This window comes from Dipodomys merriami, unplaced genomic scaffold (assembly GCF_024711535.1).
Source record: "Dipodomys merriami isolate MVZ:Mamm:240054 unplaced genomic scaffold, mDipMer1.0.p SCAF_385, whole genome shotgun sequence".
NCBI lineage: Eukaryota > Metazoa > Chordata > Mammalia > Rodentia > Heteromyidae > Dipodomys > Dipodomys merriami.
This window is the reverse complement of record NW_027205437.1, coordinates 298,817-323,427: the sequence shown is the minus strand read 5'-3', so window position 1 is coordinate 323,427 and position 24,611 is coordinate 298,817. Positions and strand designations below refer to the sequence as shown.

Genomic DNA, 24,611 nt, shown 5'->3' with positions numbered 1-24,611 from the left:
TAATATTTTAAGGATGAAAACAATAACATTAATTACATGGACGCATAATAAATACCCAGGAATTGGTAGGAATATAGTCTATATAACTGAATAATGTATAAACATCTCTGGCACTCTATAAACACACAGACACACACACACACACACACACACACACACATATGCCATCTACATGTCAATCTGTTCTTCTTTGATTAACCCCAGGGGTTCTCAGGTCCTGGGAACAACCTGCACCTCAATTTCCCCCAGGATGGCATGTTTGCACTCACCCATTCATGAATTTGGCCTTGTAGGCCATGAGTTCAGATGTCAGTAGTCCCAAACAATGAATCGTGGAGTAAGAGGATGATGGTGACACATGGATTCCTTTACTGTGCATCTTCTGTGTGTCAGGTATGAAGTGGAATACATCTGTAGACCTATATCCTATGTAGTCAATGTTTTATGTGCTATAATAGTCAATACAATAAATGGTCAATACATGAATAAAACAAAAAATAAAATAACTACTCTGAATGCAATACGGTGTCAACATATGTATAAGAATATAAAACATATATGTAAATTGTACATGAATAGGGTGTTTTCTAGTGCTGGTGATCGTTTTCAAGCCTAAGGAACAAACTTGAATTTTTTGACTTTAAGGAAGCAAGCTTCCCCTTCCCACACAGTGCAACAGAGGTACCCAGACTATGAGTTCCAATCCCAGTCCTGGTAGAAAAAACTCACCTTTATAGTATTTGAGGCCCAATTCTTAGGTATTTCATTATGCCTCCATTTGATGAATGTGATTGCTTAAATGCTTAATAAAATATTAACTAAAATCAATCAGTGTCGTGTAATATAAGTGTGTATAATTTTATCCTAGAATCATTCAAGAACTGTTCATTCAATCATGACTTACATCACATTACATTGGTAATCATATGGATAGGAACAAGTTTCTTAGGATCTCCTACAATTTGGAGGTGGCACGACCAGGATTTGAATTGTGGGCTCCAGCTCCCACCACTTCAACCCGAGGATCGGGAACTCACCAGTCTGTCCAAGAACATCAACAAGGCCAATGATTAGGCAGGCACCAGTGGATCTCAGCAGTCCTTCTTGATACTTACAAGGCTGTGAATAGAGGATCATGGTCAAAGTCACCCTAAGCAGGAAAATCCTTGAGACCCCTGTCCAACTTCAGTGCCAACAAAGCCAGAAATCTTGTGGCTCTAGTGTAGAGGACCAGCCTTGAGCAAAAGCAGCTCATGAACTGTGCCCAGATCCTAAGTTCAAAGTCTGGGACTGGCAACAAACAGAACTATACAGCAATCTGTGTAGCCATCCAGTTAAAGCAGGTCACCCTCTTCTCTCCAACTGAATTGGACAGAATTTCCTGGGAAAAAGGCTGGGAGAACCACTGTCATCTTGACTCCGCCCATGCTGTTTGCTTCACAGGATTCTGGCCACACCCCCATTCTTTCATGCTTCTTTCTGACCAATGGGATACAAGAATGGTGGCCATGCCCACATTCCATGCTGCCAGGTAGCACTGGGATTCCCTCTGTTAGTTTACACCACTACCAGCAGTTCAGGAAGGTAGAAGGGGCTGAGTCCTGAGGAATAGACTCGAGGTGACTTTGGAGTTTAGTAGAAAATTGATGCTGGCACCCCACCTGGCCCCTCCCCTCCCTTCACGCAGTGCCAGGTTTCAAACCTCAATCAATGTCTAGCTGCCAGCCGGCCTAAATCCCAGACCGGGTCCCTGCCCCTAGTCTTCTGCTCTGGGCCCATGTGTCCACAATGCTGGCGCCATCGCTGCTGCCCCAATTGGAGCAGCTGCCAACAGCTTCTCCCAGCAGCACAGGTGAGTTTCTGTCCCAACAACAACATACCCTGGGTCAAACACCCCTCTGGGGGCACCATGTCCCCCCTGCTTGTTTCCTCTCCATGGCGCTGATGAGCCACCTTTCTGTCTTGAGGATTTCTGAGATAGAAACTACAAATATGCTCAGGCTGGGCTGGATCATGGTCCTCCTGTGAAAGGTATGTTCCACCAGGCCTGGTCCTCTGTAATTGGGATGGTAGACATGTGGTGTCATGCTCAGTCATCGGTTAACATGGATTATCCTAAACTCAGTCCATAGCAGAGGATTCTTGACCACACGTGAAGCTCTTTGTAGGGCCTCAACCATTGGACCTCAGTCTCCTCACAGGACAGTTGTGAGGAAACAAGGGATTTATACAGAGCGATCTCTGGAAAAGAGAGGGAATGGCCTTCAGATAAGGTTTTAGCAATTCTGTGAGCATATGACAGGAAGATACCAGAAAGGGCTCAGGTGGGGCCTGTTATTAATCATGCAACAGGTGTGGGATTATGAACCGAAACATGGCTCTCTTTCATTACTACCCTATCCCAATGAGGAAGGGGATCCTTCACTTTGTTCAGTTTTGCAGCTGGGGAATCTGAGGCAAAGAGAAGCCAGATGACCTACTTATGACCTCAAGTTCACAGGAAGCTCGGCCTGACTTCTCTACCATGCTCCCTAGGACAATGGGTGCTATTCAGTCCAGTTCTTGTGGTGGGAAGTCCACTTCTTTCAATCGTGGTTCTTGAACTCTAGGATTGGGCATTGTTCCCGAGCTCCTCAGCTCAAGGCTTGCGCTTTATCACTTGATCCCACAGTGTCACTTCCAGTTTTCTGGTGGTTCTTTGGAGATAAGATTCTCAAACACGTTCCTCCAGGGCTGTCTATGAACCATGATCCTCAAATCTCAGCCTCCAGTGTAGTTAGGATTAGAGTTTTATGCCACTGGCACCTGATTTAAGTGTAATTCTGATTTTCTCTCTCTCTCTTTCCCTCTCTCCCTCTCTCCCTCTCTCCCTATCACCAACTCTCCCTCCCTCCCTCTCTTCCTCTCTCTCTCTCTCTCTCTCTCTCTCTCTCTCTCTCTCTCTCTCTCTCTCTTCTCTCTCTCACTGTAGCTCTCAGGAACGGGTAGAATGGGTGCAGTAGGAGGTGGGCCAATGTCCCCAGGTAGCTGGAACCCAAGATGGCCCACTCATTCTGGAGTTGGGCTGTGGGTAGGGAGCTGTCTCGTTCAGCATGTTGATACATCTCCATGAGATCAACCCTATGAGCCCTTGCAAGACTGTCAGGGTTATTCATTTTCCACCTAGCCTTACTGGATTTTTTATATTGTATTCTTTTCTACATTATTTTCTAGCACCTGGCCAATATTATGGTACATAGTTACAGAATGAAAATGTAATGTTAACTTAAGAAAGTCATTTAGGGATCTGGGAATGTGGCTTCATGATATGATGATTGCCTAGCATGCATGAAACCCTGAATTCAATTCCTCAGTACCACATAAACAGAAAAACACTGGAAATGGTGCTGTGCCTCAAGTGGTACAGTGATTGCCTTGAGCAAAAAAGGAAAAAAAAAACCCAAAGCAAAAAACATTTAATTAGTAAATGCAAAATAAAGAACCCCTACTTGGAATATGTAATTGCTCCTGCCATACTGACACCTGACAATAGTCCATAATTCATGTACTTTTTCTTATATTAGGATATTGTGTTGAAAAAAAGTTTTGTTCATTAGGTCAGAGCAATTAATGTCTTGAATGTGCTTAGATGTCAGGTGAAGATTAATTCTGGAAATTCAAAGATTCCAGGTTTTTGAATGGTCTCTGCTAATCACAATGAGAAGGGTAGTCTAAGTGAGATTTGGAAATCTTTTTGGTTATTCATGGCACCACAACGGCAGAGGCAAATTAACAGTTGTGACAGAAGAGAAGGAATAACTACAGAGGTAATGAATAAATGATAGTTACTAACGTATACCAGAAACGTTTATAGAGAACCATTTTTGGTTATTGAACAAATAGTTATCAACTAGTCTTATTCCGCATTACCTTTAGCATTCTAAATCTCTTAGGCTACTTCTTAATCTCTGTGTAATACATGTATCTCCTTCTGTGCTGTTTTTTCTTACCTTAACTTCTTTGCTTTCTAAAAATCTCAGTCTTTCTATATTTCTCTATGAACATTTCCTGATACTAAATACACCTACACAGACGGCAGAGAATGCTAACTAAGGGTCCCATAGCTCATGAGTCATTAATGAAACAACATGGAAAAGGAGGACATATTTATTGTTACCTCAAATTTTCTGAAAAGCTGCAATGCCATCATTTGATTCAAATTTCCATTATTTGTCTACATAGTATCATTCAGTGCACATAAATGCAAATATGAGCTGGGTGCTGGTGGATCACGCCTGGAATCCTAGCTATTCAGGAAACCAGAGAATTGTGGTTCAAAGCCAGCCTGGTCAGGAATGTCCATGAGACACTTATCTTCAATTAACCACCTGAAACCCAGAAGTGGTGCTGTAGCTAAGCGGTAGAGCACTCAATTTGAGCTGAAGAGCTGGGGGAGTGCGCCCAGGATCAGAGTTCAAGCCCCACAACCAACAAAAAGTGCAAATATTACCTTAAGTTTCCCCAAAAGGAAGGACAAGATCAATAAACTTCCCAAGCAGAAAAAATAATTTCAAAATGATTCAGTGCACCTACTTTTGCTGAGTTATTTAAGTTATGGCTTCTTTGCTAGACATATTGTCTTCCTTTAAAAATTGTCAAATACTAGCTTTACAATAAACTTCGTCTAATATTTTTTGTTTCAAAAGAGAAGTCTATACAGTTGATGTCACTTAGCTTTCTTACTATCTTAATTCAAAGCCAAACCAGGCAGGAGAGTATGTCAAACTCTTATCGCAAATTGAACACCAAAAAACCAGAAGTGGAGTTTTGGCTCAAACAGTAGATTACTAGCTTTTGGGGTAGGTGGGCAGGAAAGACAACTGTTCAGGGACAGGATCCAGCCTCTGGGTTCAAGCCCCAGGACTAGCACAAACTAAACAAACAAGCAAATAAAAATCCCAGATTTTTCTTTGGGGCCCTCCTTAAAGGTGAACTGGTCAGAGTAGAGTCTTCTTTTGCTGATCATATTGACTGGATCCTGCTTTTTTGGAATCCTTGTTGCTCTGCAGAACTCAGAACCAGACCAAAGGAATTGATAACTGACTCCTGCATCAAGAGAATCATCTCAGGATTGAAATAGCCATCTATAAGATACTTTAAAACCTCTATGTCTTTGTTACTTTGCAGGAGAACACTTTTAAAACAATGTTATTTCCTTTTGTTTTATACTGGCCTTCAAATGGTACATTATTTCTTTTTGTAACACTATGAACTAGAAGTTTCCAAAAAAAATTATATGAGTAAAGAACACACTCAAAAGCCAGGGACAGAGTTTCCTTCAAGCCTTGGGATAACTTTCTTGTACAGTAAAAAGGAAAGCACAAGGTAACTTGAACTTTGTTTTTCCTCTATGTTCCATTCCTCTCCTGGGGTCAGTTTCCACATCCAGTAACAGTTACTTCCAGTAACAATCGATGGTGCTGCTTGAGCTATAGTGAATGTTTTCTGGCTTCACTGCTAGAAGACTAGAACACCTATGGACCTGAGGTAAAACGTATTTCAGAGAAAATTTAGTAAAGAGAAAATATGAAATTTATATTGCTTATAAATATATTATACATGAGTACATTGAGTTCAAACTTTGTAAGTTCTCTGTAAGTTAAGGCGAATTTTAAATAGGAAGAAGGTTTTCAGAACATTCTTTTTGTGACTGTACGTGCTGTTCATTATTTCCCAAGTGTGCATGAGCTAACAGTAAGGAAACAATAGCAATAATAGGAGAAAGAGAAGTTCTGTGTTTAAGTATAAGGGTTACATACAGTATAGAAGACTACAAATAAGCAACATTGAAACAATAAAGCCAAGTCCAGTATGTAGATTTATGAGAGTGATATACAGAAAGCAAGAACCCTATGTGGAACATGAAGTATGAGGCCACTCCCATTCTAAATCATGCTTGCTAATCATGCAACTTTGTAGAAAGTACAATGGAAGAATAATTCTGTTTTCAATGAAAGTCAGATATAAAAGCATGGATTTAATTGGAAAAATGTCCATCTTGTGAGAGCAGGGATTATGCTAGCAATAAACTGGTGTCTAAGATCTCATTTCTTTTTTTTTTCTTTACACACACACACAGACACACAGACACAAACACACACACACACACACACACACACACACACACACACACACACACACACACACACACACACATATATATATATATTTGTTGGCGGTGATCTTGGGACTTGAACTCTGGGCCTGCGAGCAGTCTCTCTGCTATTCAGCTCAAGCTAATGCTCTACCACTTGATCCACAGTGCCAATTCCAGTTTTCTTTTAGTTAATTTGAGAAAAGAGTCTCTGGGACTTTCCTACCGGGGCTGGTTTTGAACCTCAATCCTCATATCCCTCCATAACCCAGCTTACGATCACATTCCTAACAGTGTACACTCAAGATGTGTAATGTGTCTGTTCATCTATCTTTATAAGAATTCTTTAGTTAGGGCTGAAAGGTGTCTCAGAGGTACAGAGCTTGCCTCGCATGCATGAGGCCCTTGGTTCGATTCCTCAGTACCACTTAAGCAAAAAAGAAAAAAGCCAAAATTGGCGCTGTGACTCAAGTGGTAGAGGGCTAGCCGTGAGCTGAATTGCTGAGGGACAGAGCCCAGGACCAGAGTTCAGGCACCATGACCAGACACCCCACCAAAACAAAAAAAAAGAATTCTTGAGTTAAAAATATGGGCTACAGCTTAGACATTACTCTCACAAAAATGTTTGTCGTTTAAAAGTTGATACTCCTGGAGAAATAAAACCTAAGAATGTAAAGGAGTCTGGGAAGTTCTATTGGCATCCAGCCTGGGCAGAACATTCTTTGCAACAGTATATAAAATTAAGCAGTCAAAATCTGGATTGGAAGAATGGCTCAATTGATGGAATATCAGTCATGAGCAAGATTGCTTAATAAAAGCTTGAGGCTTTTGCATATATACATACAGACATACACATACACCCAGAGGCACTTATATATGCACACACAAATACACAAATGAAACAACTCTCAGAATGTGTAGAAAAGTTACAAAACAATAAATATATGTCCTGAACAAGACTAGAATCAAGTGATAATTTTTAATATTTGAAAGTCCTCAAATGAACTTCCTTCAAATAAGTTTGAGAATATTACATTGGTAGGGATCAGAGATAGTAAGAATCAATAATCATTATTAAAGGGATCAGGTCCATGGAGGAATGAATCAGAGATCTGGCAGGTGCATTTGAAAATGTTCATATCCTGTATCAAATGTTAGAACATCTTTGAAAATAGTAGATAAAGTTTAAGCAGTCACTCTGGTGTATAATATCACTGGAGAAGTTCAGAATTGGTAGTCTATATCTAGATTAAATAAACCAAGAAACTATGGCAGGGCAATGTGATACAAGCTTAGAATTCTAGCACTGAGATTAAGACAGGAGATTAGAGAATGGAATTACATATTGATACCTTCCCTGGACCAAAGTGTATAATTTTAACTTAATAAAACAAAATAAACAAGAAAGGAATACATAGTTGGACATTTGGGCTAATTTTGTCATTATGTTTTGAGAAGTCAAATTTCCTGTTGAAATGCAACTCATACTTAATCCTCACTTGTGTTTTAAATTCTCTCTTCATTACAGAACACTCCTAGATGCAAAATGACTCATGATTCCCATCCAAAATTTGAAAAAATAAGTTATCATCATTCTGTTGTAACCCAAAGAAATGATGAAGAATTACACAAGCTTAAGCTTGGAAAAATAGCAAAGTTCCTCTAATGAAGGATTTTGAAGATCTTGCTAAATTAGAATTTAGATTTAAAATATTTTGGTTTTGTTTGTAATTTTATATTCTATAGGATTCTACAAAATTGTTTTTAATTAGAGGGTTTAATTGACATTCACAAATGATTTTGCATTCTATGTGCCTAGAATATTCTTTCAAAAACTTAGTTAATAGATAATTCCAACAGTTCATGTATGAAATGATAATGTGAATGTTGTAGACAGAGTTGCCAACAAATTGATGACATTAATTTATGAATTTAGAATAAGAGAAATTTTTGGAGTCTTTGGTATAACATGGTATGAAGAGTATAATCGTGTGACATCTTCTTTCTTCTACCTGTATGTAACACAGGAAGCAATTTCCTTAATTATTTGCTACTGTATACAGTGAGAAAAATGTTACATTTGGGGTTTGATTTTATTTTTGTTTTTGTTTTATTGGTTTGTCCTAGGGCTTTTACTCTGGGCCTGGACACTGTCTCTGAGCCTGTTTATGCTCAAGGCTCATGCCCTACCACTTCAACCTCAGTGCCACTTTCATCTGGCTTTTGCTGAGAAGTTTATTGGAGATAAGAATCTAGGGAATATTCTTGCCTGGGTGGGCTTTCAACTGTAATCTTCCAATCTTAGCATCCAGAATTTATATGATAGCTAAAAATTATAAATATAAGTAATATTTGCAAATGTTCTGATCTCAAAAATACCAGTGGGGGGAAAATGATGCAACCCACTTTATTGTGGTGTTCTTACCAGAACATGAATCGCATCACATTAGCAGAGTTGTATTTTTTCACAATAGAGATAAGCTATTTATCATATGAATTAAGGGAAGTTTGAGATGCACCCTAAAAGTTGGAGAATTTTGGGCTAGGATGACTCTATATCATAAATATTGGTATTGGTGGTCATAAAAATAATAGCTTATTGTGATAAACAATTGCTTACTCTTGAAGAATTAATTATTACCGATGCTACATAGTTTTATCCTCTACCAGAACATGGTTATTTTTCTGTTGTCTCTCAATCTGTAACAACCCATTGGAAAATGCATCTATTGTAAAATTACATAACATGCAAGCTGGTATTGTTTTGAATCTCTCAGGTATGGAATCTTCAGAATTTGAAAATGAGTAATTACTAGTCATTGGAATGTTGACGAACACATATATTCTGTCTTCTTAACAACTTATTTACTTTTACAAGTTATTTGTTTCCATAGAATTAAACTGTTTTCACTTTTAGTATGAGAAAGTACTATATTTATTCTTTTTTCAAAATATTGGTAAGTATATTGTGAAAATATTGTCTAGTTGGATAGCATTCAAGTTGATGGTCCTCTGATTAAAAAGGGGTAATTAATTCAAATTAGACACCAAAAGTATGGAATTTTAAAAAGTTACTACATAAAGAGTACTATGTACTTTACCAATACAGTGAAATTTTATTTCATGCAGCTTATTTTTTAAATTTAATTTTATTGTCAAAGTGATGTACAGTGTGGTTACAGTAACTTTAAGGTAGTGAATACATAACTTTTCAAACTTGTTACCCCTTCCCTCATTTTCTTCACAGTTTTCCTTGACCCCAGTACCCCTCACAAGTTGTAATGTACATTTCCAACATATTGTCTTGTGAGTATTGCTATTGCATTGGTTTGCCTTTGTCCTTTGTCTCACCATTTTGTTGTTCCTCGTCCCTTCCTTAATTAAGGTAAATATATACACAATACACAGGCTACCAAAATCAAATACAGCAGGGAAAAAAGCATAGGGGAAAACCCCAAAAGAAAATGGAAATCACATAGTACATTAAAAACAACAATCGCAAATAATACTCTCTGTTTCCATATCTTGGAGTTCATTTTGCTTATCATCAGATTATAAGGCTATATATATGCATAACAAAGCCACTGGAAAATAGTAGTTTCATGGACACTATATCATGAAAACAACATGTTAACTGTTTTTGATATTAAAGGTGGAGTTAGGATTGATGAACTTGTGGTTCTAATAAAGGAATTTCAAAAGAGTTTTAAAATTATGACAGGTTTGGCTGGGAAGGTGGCTCAGTGGTAAGAGCGCTTGCCTTGCATGCCTGAGGCCCTGGGTTCAATTCCTCAGCACCACATAAGCAAAAAGAAAAAAAAAGCCGGAAGTGGTGCTGTGGATCAGGTGGTAGAGCGCTAGCCTTGAGCTGAAGAGCTGAGCTAAAGCGCCCAGGCCCAGAGTTCAGGCCCCACGACTGCACACCCCCCAAAACTGACAGGTAAATTTTAATTTGTTCAAACTTTTTAACAACTTAGCCTATTAGGAAAATTTAAAATTTCTTGGGAAAATAGGCTTTCATGCAAAATAATCAATGGAGACTTAACTGAGAGGGAGCAAAGAGGGTGAAGATGGCTCATGTTCATACTAAACAAACAAACCTCAGAACCCTTGGTATAAGTCCTGTAGGTTCCCTTGAGAATTGTCCTTACCCAGGAAATCTACTCACTGTGTGAAACAAGGTTGTAGTGGAATTTAAATTCAACGTTCTTAAAAAAAAATCAAAATTTGTGTATTGACTTTAATTACCAAACAGTAATTCTCTGAAAAAGATAATTTGGGTCAAAATATTTAGGGAAAAAGTGCACTCAAAAATGTTTGTAATACGTTCTACAATGTCTTTGCATGTGAAGCACTGAACTACAGAAAAAAACCTGATTGGATACTTGAAACCAATGATTTCACATTTCTTAGTAGCTCAAAAATATAATATCCTTATTAACGAGATAGTGAAGACTTCTCTTATTATATAAGCCCAAAAGTTTTGGGATCAGAAAAGAATTGAGCAAATTGAAAAGTCAAGAAAACGTGTTCTTAGAAGCCCTAGCTAAGCATATTGGCTTCAGCAGTGGAGGGTGGCCAAACTTTTTGATATATTGTCTTAATATTTTTGCTACCTAAAGTGATTTTACAGAGCCTATTTAGCTCACTACAATTTAGAATGGATTGAATGAAGACATGAAAATAAATTCCACATCCAAATAAAAGAGTTTTAAAAGAGAAACCATGAAGAGGTAGCAGTGGGGAAGGACTTATAGTGCTTCACCTTCACTAGACTTGAAGCCAAGAATCTGTGATTAGTTGGAAATCACGCAAGAGCTAAGAGAAGGACAGAGACATAGGACATAGGAGCATTGTCATTTTGTAACAGACACTGTCATAAAAGGTATGGATGATTTAACTCTATTCTTTTCCATACATCCTTCTGAGCAAATGCAAGACCAAGAGAAAGATAATCTATTGAAATAATTTTTGAAAGAATAACTTCACTGGTCCTGATATGGTATCTAAAGAGATTCTTAAGAGAGAAGATAAAAGTGAAGTATTCTTCGGTTTCTTCTAAGCATTTTGTTAGCAAAGTATATCTTTGAGGTTAGAAGTGATTGAACCAAAAAGTGGTGGAGTACCCATGTTTTTTTTTAATTTTTATTTTATTTGTGAACATACTGTACAAAGGGGTTACAATTACATGGGCAAGATAATGCATACATTTCTTACCAAGCATTGCAGCCTCCTCCTTTGTTTACCCTTTACCTCCCTTCCCAGCCTCCCACTCACCCCCCACCCAATCCTTCCTCCCATCCCTCCACCCCCACCGACATTGTAAAGCTCATTTTTGACATGACAATTTGTACTTCTCATTGTTGCAACAGGTCCACCTGAATCCTTAAACGACTTGTTTTTCCCCATCTCCTCCACAAGTTACACTGACATCAAATATATTGAAAGTGGGGGTTATACTGTGGGGGAGGGACATACAAAACAACAAAGAAATAATCTTATAAATGCATTAGAAACACATGCATGAAACAAAAAAAAACATTAAAATACCTAAGGATTCATTTTCCTAACATCACATTATCTGAATTTTTCCGCTTGACTCATACATATACTAGATATTGCAAATAAGGGAAACCATGGGACCTGTGTTACTTTGTTCCTGGCTTACTTCACTTACTATAATTTTTTCCAAGTTTTTCCATTTCCTAACAAATGGGGCAATGTCATTCTTTCTGATGGAGGCATAGAATTCCATTGTGTATATATACCACATTTTCTTGATCCATTCATCTACTGAAGGGCATCTGGGTTGGTTCCATATCTTAGCTATGGTAAAAAATGCTGCAATATACATAGTTGTGCTGGTAGCTTTAGTGTGGTCTTGTTTGTCAACATTTGGGTAAATGCCCAAAAGTGGGATTGCTGGGTCATAGGGGAGCTCTATGTGAAGTCTTTTGAGGAACCTCCATACTTCTTTCCAAAGTGGTTGAGCAAGTTTACATTCCCACCAACAGTGAAGTAAGGTTCCCTTCTGTTCATATCCCCTCCAGCATCTGCTGTTGTTAGAGTTCTTGATTTTTGCCATTCTAACTGGAGTGAGGTGGTATCTCAATGTTGCTTTGATTTGCATTTCTTTTATGGCTAAGGTTGTTGAGCATTTCTAAATGTGTCTATTGGCCATCCTTCTTTCTTCTTCAGAGAAGTTTCTCTTTAAGTCTTTAGCCCACTTATTTATTGGGCAGTTGTTTCTTTGAGGATTTGTTGTTGGGGGATTTAATATTTTGAGTTCCAAGTATATTTTAGATATGAGACCCTTGTAAATTGTATGGCTAGTGAATATCTACTCCCAATCCGTGGGCTTTCTAGTGATCTGGCTAGCTATGTCCTTGGCCAGGCAGAAGCTCTGCAATTGCATGCAATCCCATTTGTCCAAACTTTTTTTGATTTTTTTTGTGTTTCTGGGTCTCTATTAAGATAATTTCGGCCTGTGCCAAGGACACCTAGGGTTTCTCCTATTCCATCCTGTAATATTTTCAGAGTGTCTACTTTGACTCTGAGGTCTTTAATCCATTTGGAGTTGATTCTGTTGCAGGGTGATAAATAAGGATCTAGCTTTAGTTTTCTACAAGTAGTGGATGAATTTTGCCAGCACCATTTACTGAAGAGGCTTTCTTTCTTCCATTCTATTTTTCAGCTCCCTTATCGAAAATTAGATGGCTATGGGACTGTAGGTTCGTTCCTGTGTTTTCAATTCTATTCCGTTGGTCATCTTTTACGTTTTACTTCATCTTTCACTATTTGGATTCCCTTTAAATTTGCATCTTGTCTTAATGTCCCAGCTAGCATTCTAATACTAAGTAGTTGAAGAGGAGTGGAGAGAGCAGACATCCTTATCTCTTTCCTGAATTAATAAGAAATGCCTTTAAATTTTCACCTTTAAGTATAATGCTGGCTGTAGTTTCATCAATTCTTAGAAGAAAGAAGAGCACTGGAGCAATATCAGTTCCAAATTTCAAACTATACTAAAAAGCCATAATAATAAGAAGAGCTTGGTACTGGCACAAGAACAGTTCTGAGGACCAATGAATAGGACTGAAGACTCAAAAATAAACACACTGACATATTGCAACCTAATCTTTGACAAGGGAGCTAAAAAAATAGAACGGAAGAAAAACAGCCTTTTCAGTAAATGGTGCTGGTAAAATTGGTTATACACCTGTAGAAAACGAAAGCTAGATCCATATACATATTTATGTATCATATATATCATGCAGGGTGATATATATATATATATATATATATATATATATTAATACAGAACCACAAACAAAACAAATCAAAGAGAGGTTGGACAAATGGGATTGCATGAAACAGCAGAGCTTCTGCAAGGTAAAGTTCATAGACAGCAAGATCAATAAAAAGCCCACTTAGTGGGAGAAGTTCTTCATGAGTCATAAAGCAGACAAAGTCTTATATAGAAAATATACTTAGGACTCAAAATCATAAATACCCCAACAACACATCCTCAAAGGAACAACTGTCCAATATCTAAATTGGCTGAAGACTTAAAGAGAGACTTCTTTGAAGATGAAGAAGTATATATATATAGTATATATATATATATATATATATATATATATATATATATACATATATACACATATATATATATATATATATCTGTAATTTGGAGAGAGGAAGGGATATAGCAGAATGCTTAAATGGGGATTCAGGTTGACCATTGTGACAATGAGATGTACAGGACACTGTGCAGAAAATGAATTTACAATCTCAGGCAGGGGTCGAGGAGGGAGGAGTTGGAGATGTGGGGAAGGAAAGGATGGTAGGAGAAAAACAAAGGAGGAGGTAACAATGCTGTATACGAAATGTACTCATTACCTAGTCCTGTAACTCTGAGCCCTCTGTACAGTATTTTTACAATAAAAATATATTAAAAAAATCTCTGCCTGCTGTAGATTTCCAGTGCTTCCCTCGGAATTGCATTTTCTGCCTATTCTGGCTGTGGTTAGGTCCACCTGCACAATGGATCAGTAGTCTTCAAGGCATCTTGGTCTTCCAGTGGGACTTGGATTATCCAGTGGTGGTTGGAACCAGGCCAAGGACAGGACAAAATCACTTCCAGGACATGCCTTCGTCATTACGCAGGCAACTAGGATTGCAAGCAGAATTTCTCTGAATTTGACTCCAGCAATCTATCAGTGAACCAAAAGGCAAGTCCACCAAACACCTCACTCTTCCCCCCCCATTTCCTCCTTTCTCCTTCCCTGGGAAAGTAGAAAATAATTTTGCATGTTTTGACACACACACAAAATACCCACCATCTCCCCTGGTAAACTTGGTTTCAAGTCACTGAGTCATGTCAACGGATAATGCTGCATTCATTATTCTGGACAACATCTTCAGGTTGTTTGATGCCTTAATTTGTTGTTGTTGTTGTTGATGTTGTTGGTAGGGGTGCCTGAACTCTGGGTCTGGGTGCTGTCTTTGAGCTGTTCAGCTAAAGGCTAGCGCACAACCACTTTAGCCACAGTGTCACTTCTAGTTTTTTCTGCTTATATGGTGCTGAAGAATTGAACCTAAGACTTCATGCATGCAATACAATGACTCTACCACTGAGTCTTCTTCCAGCCCTAATGATTTAATTCTTTAAAATTTATTTTTGTCAGTTATGGGCCTTGAACTCAGGGCTTGGGTATTAACATATCCCAAAGTTCTTTAGCTCAAGGGGAGCCCACTCCAAATTGAGCTACAGTGCCACTTCCTGTTTGGAGATAACTGACTCACAGACTTTCATGCCAGGATTTGCTTTGAACAGATGAATTTTTAAATTATATTTCTCCTAGGTGTTTATTGGAACATTACAGTGTTTCTGGAATTTAAAGTTTTCTGTAAACCTTTGTCTTCAAGTAATGCTACAGCATTAAATATTACATTTCGAAGCTATCCTTTAGCACATCCATTTTGAAATTATTATCTTAAGATGAAATTCTAATTCTTTGTAGTCACAAAGCATTAAAGTCCAAATGGGAAATATGCTAATTTCAGCAGCCTTAGCTCTCCTTCCTCTTTTTTTCTCTCCAGTATCTTTTCTTGTTTTGGAACAAGTGTCATGGACTGTCCAACCAAGCAAAAGGAAGATTATTCCATTAATTTAATAGAAAAGGAATCCAGCCTACCTGCATCTCAAGGGAACTTTGAGTATAATGTTAATCTAATAGTGGATTTTCAGTCATTTTGATAATTTTTTGTTTAACCACTCATTAAAGAGGTTCCAAAAGGCTAGATTCAAAAATCATGTTCTGCTTTCTAAGAATGTTTAATAAGCTAGCAATTCAACAACGATTACATGGTGAAGAATTTCTCTTTTAACATAGCCCTTGCCACTGATCCCTTCCCTTCAAACTTGTAGCTTTGTTCAGTTTTCTTGTTCCAGCATTCATTTTGGTATTTGCTTCAGTAATATCCTTGTAGGATTTGACAATGAAATCCCATTTATTGTTAGAGAGCTCAATTCATATTGCCAAAGGCAGACTCATGAGCAGTTCATAAAGCATAAACTATTGAGAATCATTAACATGGTCATATGCAAATATTCCATAAATTAATATAAGTACCACATAAATGTGCATCTTCATATACTTTTAAAAATGCAAAGTAGTTACATATATATGTCATAAAATAATTCAGATCACTGGTAGAAGAGATTAAGCTAAAATTTTTATTTATATCATCCCCAATATTTTGTGAAATTTTCTTTTCTCATTAACATTCACCTTAGGACCTGCTTTTCCTAGCAACAAGTTATAAGTTGATATACTTAGATATTAGTCCCCTCTGAGTAACGTCTTTTCTTTCCACCACTAGTTAGTCCCTCATGTTAAATACCTGAGGAATAACGTCCCATTGTGCCTGCAAGAGAAGTACCCAAGTCGACTGTCTGTACCTACTCTTGCTTTGCTTTGTTTGTGAATGTTGTAGCAGAGACAGGGGTGTCAGAGATCAGGTGGCTGGAACCATGGTGTTAAGAATTATGGGTAGCAAAATGAGTAGGAGAGAATAGGATACCAGGGAAAGGGTAATTGTGACTGTAATTGCTGAGTTGTATTGTCAGTAAATTGGGTAGCAGCAACAGCTTTGCAGGGGTTGGGGTAGCTAATACATGTATCCAGAACAATTTAGCAGTGACAAGGAAGGACAGACAAAATGAAAGATAAAAGTTGTGAGGCATTGTGGGAATTCTTTGTCTACCCATTCTAAAAACATAGAAGAGGGTATATTAAACTAAAACTACAAAAGAAAATTTAAGTTCTTGGTGCTAACAAATCTGTCCAGGTGTTATTACATTAAATAGAGAATTCAAAATGGTTTTTCTTCATGAATACAGAGATCAAAGATATTATAATTCTTATTTCAAAATGCAAATTAAAGGGGAAAATTAGTCAAGAGGTAAAATTCATATTGAATGTTAATATTTAAGAAGAAAAGAAGATCCTAGATGTCGGACTAAAGACAAAGCAATATTAGAGCATTATATGTTCAATAATAAGAAACTTTAATTGAAAAATTGAGCTAGAATGTTCACATCAGGAAAAGGCAAGCAATCAGAGTCCATCACCAACAAAGAAACATCATAATGTATATCTCAGAAAAAGGAACCAAGTTCCTTATCCTTGATGTCAATGATACACATAACACCCTTACAAACACACACACACACACACACACACACACACACACACACACACACACACACACAAATTATGCAACAGCTCAAGCTACTCACATCCATTCAACATGAATCAAAGATCTTCTTGTAATACTTGAAACTTTAAATTTTGAAGTCTTACTCTGAAAACATTACAGGAAGGAATAGGAGAAACCCTAGGTCTCCTTGGCACAGGCCGAAATTTTCTTAACAGAAACCCAGAAATACAAAAAATCAAAGACAAATGGGACAAATTGGATTTCATGAAATTGCAGAGCTTCTGCATGGCAAAGGACATAGCTAGCAAGATCACTAGAAAGCCTATGGATTGGGAGAAGATATGCACTAGTCATTCAACGGATAAGGGTCTCATATCTAAAATATACCTGGAACTCAAAAAATTAAATCCCTCAACAACAAATCTTCAGAGAAACAACTGCCCCTTAAATAAGTGGGCTAAAGACTTGAGAAACTTCTCTGAAGGGGAAAGAAGGATGGCCAGTAAACACATGAAGTAATACTCAACCTCTCTAGCCATAAAAGAATTACAAATAAAAACAACATTGAGGTACCACCTCACCCAATTAGAATGGCTATACTCAAGTACTCTAATAACAACTGATGCTGGAGGGGATGTAGTCAGAAGGGAACCTCACTGCATTGTTGGTGGGAGTGTAAACTTGTTCAAACACTTTGGAAAGCAGTATGTAGGTTCATCAAAAGACTCCACATAGAGCTCCCCTATGACCCAGCAATATCACTGTTGTGCATTTACCCACATGATCACAAACAAGATCATAGTAAACCTATCAGCACACCTATGCTTATTGTAGAATTATTTACCATACCTATGATATGGAACCAACCAAGATGCCCCTCAGTAGATGAATGGATCAAGAAAATGTGGTATATATACACAATGGAATTCTATGCCTCCATCAGAAAGAATGACATTGCCCCATTTGTTAGGAAATGGAAAGACTTGGAAAAATTATATTAAGTGAAGTAAGCCAGACCCAAAGAAACATAGGTCCCATGGCTTCCCTCATTTGCAATAACTAGTATATGTCTGAGGCAAGCAAAAAATTCACATAAATGGATGCTAGGGAAATGAACCCCAGGATAAGTATTCAATTTTTTTTATTTAATGCAGTTGTTTCTAACATATTTTTAAGATGATTTCTATATTGCTTTTTATGTCTCTCCCCCTGCTTTCACTGTATTTGATGTTTGTACAATTTGTGTAGGGGAAGGGCATAAACAAATCGTTTAACTACGGGTACAGGTGGACACATTGCAACAATGAGATATACAAGTCATTATGTTGAAAAAATGAACTTTACAACTTTGGTGGAGGGAGGAGGGGTTTGGCCATCTACTTTCCAGCTGATCTATAGGTGTAGAAGCAAAATGTAATACAAAGCAATACAAACCAGTTCTTATTATAAATAATTTTTCTCTGAACATCTTAAAAATCAATTCTGACAACATGCAATAAAAAAATCCCTAAGTTTAAAGCATTCTTCTTGACAAATTGAAGAAATACTGAGAACATGTATTTTAAGAATAATTTCAGAGAGCTTGAACTCAGGGCCTGGGTTCTGTCTCTCATATTTATTACTAAAGACTAGTGCTGCCACTTTGAGCCACAGTGCCACAGTAAAGTCTCACCAATTTTCCTCTCCATACTGGCTTTGAACTATGATCTAGATGTTTCAGCTCTCTGCATAACTAGGATTATAGGCATGAGCCCTTGCACCTGGCTAGAATAATTGCTTACCTGAGACACAGGCCAGTTAGTATTAAATGTCATTCATGTTTAACTTTGTAAAATAAAGTTAACTGAAATGCCTTCCACTACAAATAAGGAATTAAATGTGTAGGTGGGTTACAAATTTCTTACCAAAAGATACATATTTTCCTTGCTTTGTTTTTCTTCCAAAATTGTTTGCTTTCCAGAATCATACCTTATCTTTCCTTGCTGGTTTCTTCAGTTTATTTCATACATGCCCACAGCTGCTTCAACTATCAATTCTTATGTGAAGACCTTGCAAATATCTATTTTCAGTCCAAACTCCTTGTATGCACCTCTCCTCCATATATTCAACTAACATAAAAACTTGTGTAACAGTAATCATCTCTTATCATTACTGGATATTAAAGTGTAAGTAAAATTTAAGAAAATAAAGAATAACATAACTAAATATAACATGATTTTAATAGTAATGCTAAACATAAATGCAACGTTGATTATTTTCCGGAGCAATTTAATAAAAACCTCAAGGTAAAGAAATCACAAAATGTCATGTCAAAACCAGCTTTACAAAGTCGGTGGGGGGGGGAGAGGGGGTATAATTAGGTGGGGGGAGGGGGGAGGCTGGGAAGGGAGGTGAAGGGTAAACAAAGGAGGAGGCTGCAATGCTTGGTAAGAAATGTATCCATTATCCTGCCAATGTAATTGTAGGCCCTCTGTACAGTATGTTCTCAAATAAAATAAAATAATATTAAAAAATAAAAATAAAAAAATAAAAAAAAATCAACTTTTTTGAGGGCTGATATTATGGTTTAAACTTAGGACCTTACCTTGTCACTTAGGCTTTTTCCCTCAAAGGTGGTGCTCTGTATTTGAATGACAGCTCCCCTTCCAACATTATTTGGGGGATTATATACAGATAAGAATCTCATGTAATAAAAACATTTGTGTCCCTATCTTGGGGTTCCTTTCACATAACATCTTCTTATACGGTACCATGTACAAGTTACTCCAAGTAAGATTAACCATGGGACCTTAATCACTTAATATAATTGTTTCTGCGTCTTTCCATTTCCTAGCAAATGGGGCGATGCCATTTTCTCTGATTGGAAGCATAGAATTCCAGTGTGTGTGTGTGTGTGTGTGTGTGTGTGTGTGTGTGTGTATCACATTTTCTTGATCCATTAATCTACTGAGGGGCATCTGGGTTGGTTCCATATCTTAGCTATGGTAAATAATGCTGCAATAAACATAGTTGTACCGGTAGCTTAGTATGGTCTTGTTTGTGATCATTTGTGTAAATGCCCCAAAATGGGGACTGCTGGATCATAGGGTGGCTCTAAGTGAGGTCTTAGAAAACTTTATATCAAGTGAAGTAAGCCAAAACCAAAGAAACATTGGTCCTATGGTTTCCCTTATTTGCAATAACTATTATATGTCTGGGACAAGCATAAAAGTTCAAAAGCTATCTCCATATGACCAGATAAGATGCTGTTAAGCAAAATGAACCCCAAGATAGGATTTACAATCTACCATGTGTTTTTTTTATGTTCCTCCCCCATGGTTTAACCTTTGTTTTCACTGTATTTAGTGTCGGTGCCCTGCATCTTGTATACACCCTTCTCTAGCTTCGGGAGGGGAAGGGACAAAACAAAATAGATAAATAGTGATACAGGCTGACGCATTGTAACAATGAGATGCACAAGACACTATGTTGAAAAAGTATATTTACAATATAGGTGGGGAAGAGGGGAAGGGAGTAGAGGGTAGTGTATTTGTGGAGGTGGGAGGGAAGGGGAGGGGAAAAACAAAGGAGGAGGTAACAATGCTTGATAGAAAATGTACTCATTAACTTGCTCATGTAACTATAACCCCTCTACACAGCATTTTTACAATGAAAACCTCTTTTAAAAGATAGAAGGTGTGCCGGGCATCGTTGGCTCATGCCTGTAATCCTAGCTACTCAGGATGCTGAGATCTGAGGATCACGGTTCAAAGACAGTTCGAGAAAAAGTCCGTGAGACTCTTATCTCCAATAAAACCACTATAAAACCGATGCTGGTGCTGTGAGTCAAGCGGTAGAGCACTCTACTTGAGCTGAAGAGTGCAGGGACAATGCTTGTGTCCAGAGTTCAAGCCCCGCGACCAACACACACACACACACAAAACAGAACTTGTCATGTACACCAAGTATAGTAGCCCCATCTGTAATCCCAGCTGATTGGGAAGCAGAAATGACAAGGATCTTTGTCTCAGGCCAGGCCAAAGTAATAACTGCCAAGACAGCCATCTCAACAAATGTGCTGGCCATTGTAGTTCACATCTTTAATCCTAGCTAATTGTGTGGGAGACAAAAGAAGCAATCTAAGATCATTCAGTCAATCTGAGATCAAACCTGGGCAAAAAGTTCAAGACCTCAAGTAAATAAAATGGACCAGAAGTATGGCAAAAGTAATTGAACTGCTTGTTGCTAAACAACTAAAGTCCTATCTAACAAGCAGAGAACACCTGAATAGAACCCTAGTAATACTCCTCTCTTCCACCAAAAAGCCTAAATAACTTTGTCCTATTTGAACATCTAATTTCAAGGCCACTGACAGATCAGAGATGGTGATATTATCTTAAAAATTGGGTATTCAAAAGAGACAAAGTTCTTTAGGTTTTGAAAAAGTTGAAAAGGTAGGAAAATGCATGTGATGTTTGTTAACTCCATAATTCTTGAAAACATAAAATATACTCAAGTATTTAATATATATCCATATGTGTGCATATATCCATGTATGTATATATATATATATGTGTGTATATATATAATCATATATATGTGTACATACATATATATGTATGGTTCATCTCTTTTCTGTGTAGCAAATGGTTCAAATGAATCTGTACAATCACTACTCAAAGGCATGAATAGACAAAGAGAATGAGCAGAGAACTCATACTAAGGAATCTATGGTTAGCCCATAACCTGAAAATCTTTTACATCAGTTTGCATGTGTTAGTTACTGCAGTACAGGGACAATACGATGGCAATGAGATACCAGGCAGATGAAATGAGAAATGAGAGATACAAATGGTACAATATTCTTCTGATGGGTAAGTAGAATTTCCAGTGTGTTTATGTGTGTGTGTGTGTGTGTGTGTGTGTGTGTGTGTGTGTGTGTGTGTGTGTGTGTGTGTGTGAGTGTGTGTGTGGGGGAGTGGGTGGGTGGGTGTATTACATTTACTTGGTTCATTTCTCTCTTGAGGAGTATTTGGGCTGATTCTGTAAGCATGGTTGTGCTGAAAACGTTACTATATCCTGGTTTGTAATCTTTTGGGTAAATGCCCAGGAGTAGAATTGCTGGATCATATGGAAGTGGGTAGTCAATAGAGGAGTGAAGTGGGAAAAGGTAGAAGATTGAATAGGAGAAAAGGTGTAAAATGCAGAGAGGAATCCAGTAAATATCCTACAAAATTAAGAAGAGTGAAGGAAGAGGTGTATAGGGGAGGGATGGATGAGAATGTTGAAAGGGTTGACATTGATCAAAGTATATTTTACGCATAAACTGTTTTGTTTAATGATAACTGCTTTGCTACTTAATAATTAAAAAATCATGTCCCTACAATGTTATGCAATTAGAAGCAAAGCAGGAGAATCTGCTCAGATAATCTCGAGGGTCAATAAATCTTTTTGATTAGGATAAGTTTTAGAACAACACTAATGATACTTATCATCTGAAGAAAATTTAATGATTTCCAGCTATTTAAAATAATCATTTTTGAAGATATGGCTCAAGTGGCAGAGTGCTACTTAGTGAGCAAAGCTGTCAGATAATGAATTCAAGTCTCAATCTCGAACACAAGTAAAAACAATAAGTATAATTTGGGCACTTTCCTGGGCATTAGTAGTACCTTATATCAGAAGGCAGAGATCTGGGGATCTCAGTTCAATGTCAGCTTAGATTGGAATGTCTGTGAGACTCTCATCTCCAATTCACTGTCAAAGAAAGCTGGAAGTGGAATCATGAGTTAAGTGGTAGAATGCTAGCCTACAGCAAAAAGCTCAGGGGCAGAAGCCAAGCCTTGAGTTCAAGCCTTAGAATAGTGCATATATATACACAAAGAAAGTAAGTCACTCAATTTCTCAACCTTCCATTTCCCTAATCCTAACTCTAATCTTGGACAAAACCCTAAGAGTCACCTTGATGATAATAGTAACCCAATCCTAAAATTAATGGAAAACACTCGAGTTTAGACACATTCTAACAGATACTCATTGTCTTTGAAATGATTTGCAGTTTGTTCCAAATCCCTGACTTGGACCCTGAAATAGTTCCCTATTATGAATCATTAACCTCAAATCTTCATATCATGAAAACTATCACAGTTTCCACTGATCTTAACGTTTACTGAACTCCTATATCTCCAAAAAGGAGTTAAAGGTTCATTTAAAATATACTTCAATACGTAACACTAACTATATATAAATCTTACTAGAAACCTAAATCTAAATTTAACCCAATTCAACCTTAACAAGTAAAACTCTGTAGTTTTTGTTAAATCTCAAACTTATTTTACTTGAAAATATTAGCAGAAAACTCAGTTTTACCATAGAGCTTATCCTTCCCTAAGCCTAAGTCTACCGTGAACTAGAACAGTAACCCTAACCCTAGAACTAATAGACTTTGGATTCTAAAAGCCATACAAATATATTATTATTTATTCATCTTAACTTTGATTCAACTCATCTTTCTAAAAATAGTTTGTAGTTTTACTCAGTATCTTGCCATTTTTTAATTTAATTTAATTTTATTTGTGAACATACTGTACAGAGGAGTTACAATTACATGGACAGGATAATGTGTACATTTCTTACCAAGCATTGCAGCTTCCTCCTTTGTTTACCCTTCACATCCCTTCCCAAACTCCCCCTTCCCCCCAATCCCAATCCTTCTCCTTCTTCCCCCTTTCCCTCCCCCCCACCTGCACCGACCTTGTAAAGCTCGATTTGGACATGACAACTTGTACTTCTCATTGTTGCAACAGGTCCACCTGTATCCTTAAACAACTGGTTTTTCTCCATCTCCTCCACAAGTTATACTGACATCAAATATAGTGAAAGCAGCCATTATACTGTGGGGGAGGGACATACAAAGCAACAAAGAGATAATCTTATAAATGCGTTAGAAACACATGCATGAAAAAAAAACATTAAAATACATATCTAAGGGTTCATTTTCCTGACATCACTTTATCTGACCTTTTCCGCTTGACTCACACATCTACTAGGTATTACAAATAAGGGAAACCATGGGACCTATGTTTCTTTGGGCCTGGCTTATTTCACTTAATATAATTTTTTCCAAGTTTTTCCATTTCCTAACAAATGGGGCAATGTCATTCTTTCTGATGGAGGCATAGAATTCCATTGTGTATATATACCACATTTTCTTGATCCATTCATCTACTTAGGGGCATCTGGGTTGGTTCCATATCTTAGCTTTGGTAAATAATGCTGCAATAAACATAGTGGTGCTGGTTGCTTTAGTGTGGTCTTGTTTGTCAACATTTGGGTAAATGTCCAAAAGTGGGATTGCTGGGTCATAGGGGAGTTCTATGTGAAGTCAAATATTACATGGGTATAAGTCTGTAGGTTCATTTCTGGGTTTCCAATTCTATTCCATTGGTCCTGAGGTCTGTTCTTATGCCAATACCAAGCTGTTTTGATTACTATGGCTTTATAGTAGAGTTTGAAATTTGATATTGATATTCCTCCAGCAGTGTTCTTTCCGTTGAGGAGCGTTTTTGCTATTCGGGGTCGTTTATTGTTCCATATGAATTTTTGGATTGCCTCTTATACTTCCTTGAAGAATGAGGTTGGAATTTTGATAGGTATTGCGTTGAATTTGTAGATAGCCTTGGGAAGTATTGCCATTTTCACAATGTTTATCTTTCCAATCCAGGAGCATGGGAGGTTTTGCCATATTTTAAGTTCTGTGTTGATATCCTTTTTT

The 24,611-nt window shown here is 37.5% G+C and overlaps 1 long non-coding RNA gene and 1 pseudogene across 1 annotated transcript; both read left to right on the top strand.

The window, feature by feature from the left end:
- LOC138805100 (MTRF1L release factor glutamine methyltransferase-like) overlaps window positions 1-24,611 on the top strand; it is a 418,978-nt pseudogene that overhangs the window by 234,153 nt on the left and 160,214 nt on the right.
- LOC138805102 (uncharacterized) lies at window positions 1,675-7,784 on the top strand. Its single transcript, XR_011365440.1, has 3 exons — window positions 1,675-1,852; window positions 5,416-5,526; window positions 7,662-7,784. It is a non-coding gene; the product is annotated as an uncharacterized lncRNA (long non-coding RNA).